Genomic DNA, 9,705 nt, shown 5'->3' with positions numbered 1-9,705 from the left:
GAAGGCCGAAGACGTTCAAGTTTGCCAGGAACAGTGAGGAACTAGAGCGTGGGTTTTTAGTATGGTCATTGGATTGTCTGTGTCATGTACGTAACCATTCTTTTAAACCATCTTATCATTTTGCTAACTCGTTCTAATATATGTCACACCATCCAAAGCGGCTTTAAACCCAACTCACCCACTAACTAAAAACACATATGGATATATGATGTGATATCTTTGCAACATGGGTCAGGACAAATCTATTTCTGATAAAATACGCGGGAGTGGGTACTGCTTTGCACAGTTTTGCAATGTAAAGCAGGAACCGTTAAATATGTTCGGTGGCGACTTTCGAAAAACGAAGGAACTTACAAAGGCTGCTAGGGATATGGTGAGTGAGTAAATATTTAGCGTCACATGGGCAATATGGCAGCCATATCGTGGCGAGAACAATTTAATTTATATCAATATTAAAATTAATAAATTTAGAACATAAATATCTGCCATCGAAGGAGAATAAAATACTAGATTATGACAGATATAAGCATACCCAGCTAACACGCGACGTTCCCACAACGTTATGTTTACGTCAGGGTTTGGTTACGTCGGAAAATGACGTAACTAGGACGTTATTAGAACGTCCTAGGATAACGTCATATCACAACCTTGCCACAACGTTACACATTACGTTCTCGCTACGTCCTTGCAACGTATTTTTCATACTTTGGTGTAACGTACTTGTAACGTTGTGAGGACGTTCGTTTCATATATTTTGTTCACTTGATCTGTTGGAAGATGTTTGTATTTGCAGTTGACCATCTAATTAGTTATCAGGACGATATTGAATCTAGAACAACTTTTGAATAAATGTGTTTTGTTTGCTTTGTTAAATGCGTTCAACTGAAGCAAATATATAACTTCACGTTTGAAGGTTATGAGAATGTCATTTACAGACGTTGTCACAACGTTACACTTCACGTAACCAGGACGTCCTAACAGCGTGTATTTCAGACCAAGGTGCAACGTTCGTATAACGTTGTGAGGACGTTCTGTCCACGGCTTGCCAGCGCTGACCCGTTGGAAAATCGTTACATCTTATTCTCCGCATCCCGGAGCTTACTTGATGGAAAATCATATTTAACAGGATCGAAGCATGTGATATTTTCTTTTTAAATTACCATATAGATCTATCTCTTCAGTATATAATGAAGTTTATTCATAGTATTTACCCTATTTTTGTTTCATACAATTTATTATTATACTATACACTTATTGTTGCGCTCTTGACTTCACTCATTTCAGGGAAGTTATGAAACACGTTTCCTTCTAGATCTTTTAACCCACAAGATCCAAATTGAGGCACATTGCACATGACTTCTTCATGTGACGTCATTGCCTGTGCGAGCACTTTCCCGCTCGCTGACATCACACTTCTCGCGCGGCTGCCAGTCCTTCATGTACAGGGTTCTGTGTCTGTTCCTCACTTTTAAAACGGGCTCATCACCATAACAGTGAGTATTTTGTTTATTGTTTTGTTTAGATTAGTAATTTGTATGTATTAATTCAGAACGTACTCATTAAGAATAATGAAACTGACTCTTGATTAGATCTATTTACTTGTCCTACTTTTTTCTCAAATCCGAAATTCACAGCGTCATTTGATATATGTTTTGAACTGTTAAAACGCGGGTAATTACTCGGAGTTCTGAATTTCTAAATAGCATATTAATGCTCACTGAGATCAGTTTTGCATGAAATCACCAATGATAATTCTGTAACTTGGCCGATGAACCTAGATTAGGCTGGGATGTTTTCGAAAATACACGCTAACACTAAGTGCGTTTAAAATTTCCGCCATTTTGGATACTGAGTAGTGTTTACATACCATATCGTACGTGGATTCAGGGTAAGCGATTTTATTCTTTGAGTGTTTCTGTTTGAATAATGTTTACATAAATATTGTAATATTGAGTGCAGTATACCACATCTGAAACCGTTACTTGCTACACAAGTGTTATTAAACGTAGGCATAACTGTCGCATACTCCAAGGCTGTACGGAGGGCTAGGCCCATGGATGTAATTCTATCCTTCAAAGGGGCAAGTCCAGATAAGAGGACATTTCTACCTTGTGAAATACCATTCCCCTTCCCTCTCCCCACCCACGTGGTTATCTTTTCTCATACGCTTCTCATGCCATAGTTGTCCGAAAATTTACTAGGGTTATGTTATGATGAAGGTTGATAGATGAATATATTATCACTAACACTGAAATATCGATATTTATTAGGGAAATAATCTATCTACGGTAAAGACATTTCTTGATACCACGCACTATTGCTTAACCCCTCAAAACTGGCTTCATGTCGCTTTTCGCGATTCGTTATTTGCTGTATGTTTTGAAATGCGAAAATCGGATAATTACTGGGTGTATTGAATTTCATAAATAACATATCACTAATATCAGTAATGATAATTCTGAAACGTCGCCGCTGAACCCAGAATCAGTTGGGATGTTTTCGAAAACACACTTACAGAAACGCCAAAATCCCCTTTCCGCCGTATTGGATAGATCTAGTTCCGCTAAGGCCGGTATTGAGACGCCTATTTCATCATGTATATTCCATTGTCAGCTGCGACAAATGCATCATTGATTTCCCCATATATCTTAGAATCAAATTACAAATGGGCTTTGTTACCAATACCAAGGGTCTGGATAAAACGAAACGAAAGATACTGGGCATGAAAAGGAACGCTGTGCTCGAAAGACTACGCTTGTTTGAAATGAAAACAAAGAAAAAATCCGATTTTACACCACGTAGCATTTTCGGAAAATTTCAGACATCTACCCGTCTAATCATTGCTTACAATGGCGCAATACGCTTTGAATATTCAGGGGAAGAGTATCGTAGCAGGAAATAGCAAATTACAAATTGATACGATGCAATCATTTGATCATTCATGAAAAAAACTGTCGTGTCAGTGCAGCGTGACACCATGACTGAAGCAAAATCACCACAGCATTTCTGGCTTCTTCCGTCATTTACAATGTATACGATAAAAACATATAACAATACACAGATAGTCAGATTCTGATTACTTACATCTCACTTTCATGTACAAAACATCCCTAAATCAAGGAAAGAGTGCTCGCAAAATCTTGTGTACCCATGTCAGCGAGGCCGCTATTTTGAAAGAAATCGGCCCTCGATAGTGATGTCACACCTAAACAACGTTGCACATGTTAGGCAATTTCTTGGAGGTGAAGGTCGGTTGAACAAGAGTAAACACAATGGCCATACCATATTTTCCGTTCAGATACTTTTTCATGAAAATAATTTCAGTATCTTCAAATATCCTTGTTCATCCTCATATCATATGTGGATATAGGGTATGAGTTTTCATTCATTGAAAGCTCTTGATTGTTTGAATATTTACACGGGAAGTTGACTCAGTAAGTGTACTGCAGGATCTATCACAGTCTATGCCTCCACACAACTGTTGGAGGATCACACGTAGCCATTACTGCAACATGTGCTTTAGTTCCTGTGATGTACAATATTCAATATGCTGGGACAAATATTGCAGTTTCATATGAACAGACTAATAAACAGCGATTTAATTCAAAGTTATAAGTAAAACTGATAATATTAATGAAAATGATTTGTACATTTTCTGTGTAGTTTTATAGCCGTATGCAGACAACAAATAAAAACCCCTCGCATTCAGGGTGTTAAAAATGTAACGGCATGTTCTAATCTTGTGCTTTTGAATAATATTAGGTCTTAAAGATAAACTATTCTTGTTTCAGATGCATGCTGCCGCTGGGGAAGATGAGGAAGTGCAAGTCTAGAATGAAACGTTTCTTAGCAATGTATTATACTGGAATAAATGGTTCAGTGTAAACAAAAGAAGAATCTCTGTTATTTGTTACCAGGGCTCAAAGTAAACAGTTTCGAAAAACCCAAACCACACATTTATAATTGCCGAAAAAAGTTTTCGAACTGTTGATCACTTGACCTTTTTTCCAGCATTCGTAATTTAAATCTAACAAAAACAACGGAAACTATGTCTTTTAGCCCTGGATAGTGTTATGATCATGGTGACAACAACCCAGAAACCTAATACAAATATTTTATCCTCAGACTACTGTACCTTCTGAGTACGTATATACCCCAAAAAATATAAATAACGTTGTGACAACGTTATGTTTATGACGTCGCGGGGACGTTATTTGTGGGTCGTATGAACGTAGAAAATAACGTTGTGAGGACGTGTTTTCGACTCCACAAAAAAGACGTAAGTGGGACGTTATATGCTGACGTTCTGGGGACGTAAACGTAACGTTGAGACAACGTCCTCACAACGTACTTTTGTTAGCTGGGTAAAAGCTAGCATGTGAAACTAAAAGAGTGTAATTAAAGAGGACAATACAGTATAAAACACGGGCTATAGACCACCAACAACTGAAGGTAGATCACCAAGATATGGTGTGCAAAAAGAGAAGGTAATGATATTCAACATACTTCCAATTCTGAGACTTTGTATAGTTCAGGAGCAGATCAAGTGAATCAGACTTGGAATAGTAGAAGCTTGACTACGCCAAAGAGTACAACGTATCCAGTGGAATAGTAAATTGGCATGGATTGCTGACAAGTCTGCTGGTGCATGGGGAACTGTACAATAAAAACATGTTTCTCGATATCCTCGGCTGACTCAGGCAACGACAAAACGGATCTTGAGGACTCAGCATGAAGCTGCTCGGACATTCAAGGCGAGGAATGCGCGTTTCACCCGAAGTCCGTACAGCCGGCCACGAGATGGTCGTGCAACTTCTGATACAGTCGTTCCTGCTGAATCCATGCCAAGCGCTAATCAGCCCTTTCGGGGGATTTCTTTCAGCGGAGCATGCTTTTCGTGCGGAAACTTCGAACTCGTCAATGGCTACGTCATTGTCCTTTCTTCTGCCGACAGCAGCGATCATCCACTGCGGGACACACATCAGGGATTGGAGGACATCAATAGTGAGCACACCACCAAGTTAAGTATGGTGTTCAGATTGTGTTGACTCATGATTATTTTGAATACGAGCAGAGCATCTCGATATCATAATGACGTATGAGTCAAAAGACGAAATATAGGTTGCTCCAATTTTTTACTTGATATTCTAGAAACATGTTACAAGATTCCTTCCAGGTGATTCTATTTAATCTAACATGGATTTAAACAGCAATAGGTTTGATAAATGAAACAGCGAGAACAAGTAGGGTTGGTCTAAGTTAACGCTCATCGCGTACTGCATGACCATTTGTTTCAACAGGCACATTTTAGCGTTAAAAACCTCCGACTGACGCCCTCGATTTTAAAATAAATGTAGCAATGTTGAATTCAAATGAAAACCGTAAATCGAACAAGCTAAATTATTTATCGATATTGCAAACCAGGTTGTAATGAGAAGTGTTTTCTCAGGGAGCTCTATGAATGTGATGCGATCGTGGGTTGCAATGTGGGTTAGCCTTTCTTGTCTACTTCGCTGTCACCCAAGATCCGAGAAACGACACAAGAAGGGTTGTGCTATTATCTAACGGGGGAGATAGGTTACGGCATGTTCGAAATGAATAAGTGCCAATATGATACACAAATTGAAACGTATTCAGTAATTTTCTATGCGTATTGAATGTCTTCATGTTAATCTCAATTACTGCACTAGCAATGACAATGAAAGAATTCCATTTACGCTACCCTCTCAACCTCAAGTGTCCATGATGAACCCAAAAAAAAAAAAAAAAAAAAAAACCCAGAAATATGAATATGATATTACCACTGGCCTAGAAATGTGTTTTAATGAACACGGTGCATACACACTTTGAAGTATCGGGATGAGAACTTGGCTTACCCACCCAGTGCATGTCGTCAGCCATTAAACTGAATATGGCGGATGTGACGCCATAACTCGTACGAACAAATTGAACTTCTGATTAAAGGAAGTAAAATAAGTCGTACTTGGTAAGAGTTGCCCCCGCTCAAAATACTATGGAGCTAGTTGCTTTTTACGTTGAAATGAAATTATTTAAACGGTAAGTATTGTGCATAAGAAGAAAACAAATGAAATTGCGACGAAAAAATAGAAACCAATCGGTATCGAACCTGCGTTTGTTCGCCGGAAGTTGTTAAATGGAACAATGAAGCTTCTCAACAGCGCGCGTTAATGTAAATGTAATGTAAATGTCGGTCGCTGTGAAGAGCTACACGCAAAAGTCTTGATACTAACAGGAGGAGATGGTACGTACGTCCCGAAACATTTGATCTAAATTCAAGTCTACCAGGTCTTTAATCGTAGTATATTTGTAATCTTAATGTCTGGCAAATTCTCAGCATAAATGCCAGTGGCTGAAATGATAGTGTAAGTCCAGCTAGGGTCCACGCAGGTAGCAAAAGTAATGTAAGTCCCCATGGACCCTAGCATCGTGATCTACCTTTTGTTGTTGGCGATAAATAGCCGATTTGTACAATGTATTGTTCAAAACTAGTTTTTCTGTGTTCTAGTACTTTTACTGTCGTTCGTTGACAGAGTTTACCAATAATTCATATTTATAGGTTCTGAAGTAATTGTTCTCGTCACGATATGACTGAAATATTGCCGATGTGATGATACATTTTAACTCACTCACTCTGAACTGTCCAGTGTGGTCAGTGAGTGACTTTGGTGGTGAGTGAAGTCCACTTCTCGAACAGAGTATAAATGTGCAAACACTGGACTGTTAAACCTAGTTCGCTTACAGGCAAATAAATTGCAGGCAAAAAGAGAATCTACTGTGCTGAAGAGCCATTATAATATGTGAGAGAGTGAGTTTAGTTTTACACCACACTCAGCAATATTCCAGCTATATGGCGGCGGTCTGTAAATAATCGAGTCTGGTCCAGACAATCCAGTGAGCATCGATCTGCACAAATGGGAACCGATGACATGTGTCAACCAAGTCAGCAAGCCTAACCACCCGATCCCGTTAGTCGCCTCTTACGACAAGCATGGTCGCCTTTTATGGTAAGCATGGGTTGCAGAAGGTCTACTCTACCCCGTGCCCTCCATGGGTCTATAATATGTGTGAGAATGGGAGCCATGATAATACACGTGAGTATTTGTATATAGTTTGTGGTTTTGAGCCATGGTTACACATGAGAGTACTGATTTGAGTGAGCTGCCGAGCCGTGATAATACGTGTGAGTATTTGTATAATGTGTGACCCGACGAAACATGATAATACGTGTGAGTATTTGTATAATGTGTGACCCGACGAAACATGATAATACGTGTGAGTATTTGTATAATGTGTGACCCGACGAAACATGATCATACGTGTGAGTATTTGCATAATGTGTGACCCGACGAAACATGATAATACGTGTGAGTATTTGTATAATGTGTGACCCGACGAAACATGATAATACGTGTGAGTATTTGTATAATGTGTGACCCGACGAAACATGATAATACGTGTGAGTATTTGTATAATGTGTGACCCGACGAAACATGATAATACGTGTGAGTATTTGTATAATGTGTGACCCGACGAAACATGATAATACGTGTGAGTATTTGCATAATGTGTGACCTGACGAAACATGATAATACGTGTGAGTATTTGTATAATGTGTGACCCGACGAAACATGATAATACGTGTGAGTATTTGTATAATGTGTGACCCGACGAAACATGATAATACGTGTGAGTATTTGTATAATGTGTGACCCGACGAAACATGATCATGCGTGTGAGTAATTTCTACATTGTGCATATAGTCCATGATAACACGTAAGAGTATTTGTTTGTGACCTGACGAGCCATGACAACACGTGTGATTATTTGTATATTGTCTGTGTTAATGAAGCATGATAATACGTGAAACCATATACATGTATGTTTTTGTAGTACTGAGTAGAGTGTATCAGAACCATAAAGCGGGAAAGGTGTAAGTTATGTGAAGGACTACGTCCCCGTGGCTTTTCTCAGTGAAGAGACCTAGAGTTACCTACCTTTGTCCATATCGGGAACGCCCTGCCTACTCACTGTTTGTTCACACTTGCAAGTGCAACCACGAGCTCAATGAATGATTACTAACTTTACCAATAAATGAAGGAACGAACAGAGGGAACTGAATGCTTATATTCTTCACAATGGACTTAAAGTTCACGACATTGAGTGAGTAAAGTCATATGCCGCTTTTAGCAATATTTCAACAATATGACGGCGTGGGGCACTAGAAATTGGCTTCACATCTTGTACCAATTTGGGGAATCGAACCGGGGTCTCGCGTGAAGAGCGGAGGATTTAACAACTAGACTACCCCATCGCCCCAAAACCATATTATGTATTTCAGATGCAACTAGCTGGCCGAATCCTTGAACGAGTTTCAGTAATATTTAAAATGGCACAGTGTGTAGTTTGTATTGCGTGGCGACCTAAGCCTTATTAACGTGAATTATCTCTGCTAATCCTCATTTACCAAAGGTTACGGGATAGAATAGGCCTTCAGTAACCCATGCTTGCCATAAAAAGGCGACTATGCTTGTCGTATAGTCGACTAACGGGATCGGGTGGTCAGGCTCGCTCACTTGGTTGACACATGTAATCGGTTCCCAGTTGCGCAGATCGATGCTCCTGTTGTTGATCACTGGATTGTCTGATCCAGACTCGATTATTTACAGACCGCCGCCATATAGGTGGAATATTGCTGAGTGCGGCGTAAAACTAAACTCACTCATTTTACCAACCTTATGAATCCAGCATCACGAACTGAACACACACGTCTCAATACCTTATGACGTATCTTGTATAAAATTGGTACCCCCAATGGCGAAACAATGATGACGTCAGATTGTTTGTAGGTCGGTTAATGGGACAAAACTTTCAGGAATTTGTTCTGTTTGCATCCATTGTCGTTGAGTTTGATAACCGATGTTTGGAGCTTTTAATATTTCTTTGCTAAATGTAGCCTGGGACTACGCATTGTTTTGCTTAGATTTTGAATATATTTTATGTTTTGTTCTCAACGGCTTGAGACAAAATTTATGGGACAAACTTAATTTTAATGTGAACTAATGTACCTTATGCACAGTAATGCAGTTAATTAGTATATTAATCAAATCCAATGGTCATCTACCGAGGGGATATCGTTTGCAAACAAAATCAATGTTAATTGCCTTCACATATCTGGGTGTATTGCAGATTACTGCCTGGGACAAGTGTGATAAATGGCATCAGGATCATTCGGAAAGTATGGGTAAATAGAAGTAACGAGATATCATGTTTACAGATAGCCTCCGTGATTGTACGTGTCATGATTGACCTTTTCCGCTCATTTCAGTAACGTGTTAGGCAGAACAAGAAAGCCTTCGTGCGGGGACAACAATCTGAAACATGTTAGCGTCTAACGAACTTTGGATAACTCGAACCATTTACTTAGGTCACTTCATGATCGATACAACGGTGTGTTGCATTTTCGCTCTCCCTTACCTGTCAGTCTTCCTTCAGTCAGACTGTCGTCCATGTTCAGTGTCTATGCATACATTATTTGAGTGAGTGAGTTTAGTTTTGGCATTCAGTAATATTCTTGTTAAACAACGAACAGTCAGTGAGTTTAGTTTTACGCCGCACTCCGCAATATTCCAGCTATATGGCGTCGGTCTGTAAATAATCGAGTCTGGACGGCTGGGAATTGGGAAC

This window comes from Haliotis asinina, chromosome 6 (genome assembly GCF_037392515.1).
Source record: "Haliotis asinina isolate JCU_RB_2024 chromosome 6, JCU_Hal_asi_v2, whole genome shotgun sequence".
Classification (NCBI taxonomy): Eukaryota; Metazoa; Mollusca; class Gastropoda; order Lepetellida; family Haliotidae; genus Haliotis; species Haliotis asinina.
The sequence above is the reverse complement of the archived record's forward strand: the minus strand, read 5'-3'. Positions refer to the sequence as shown.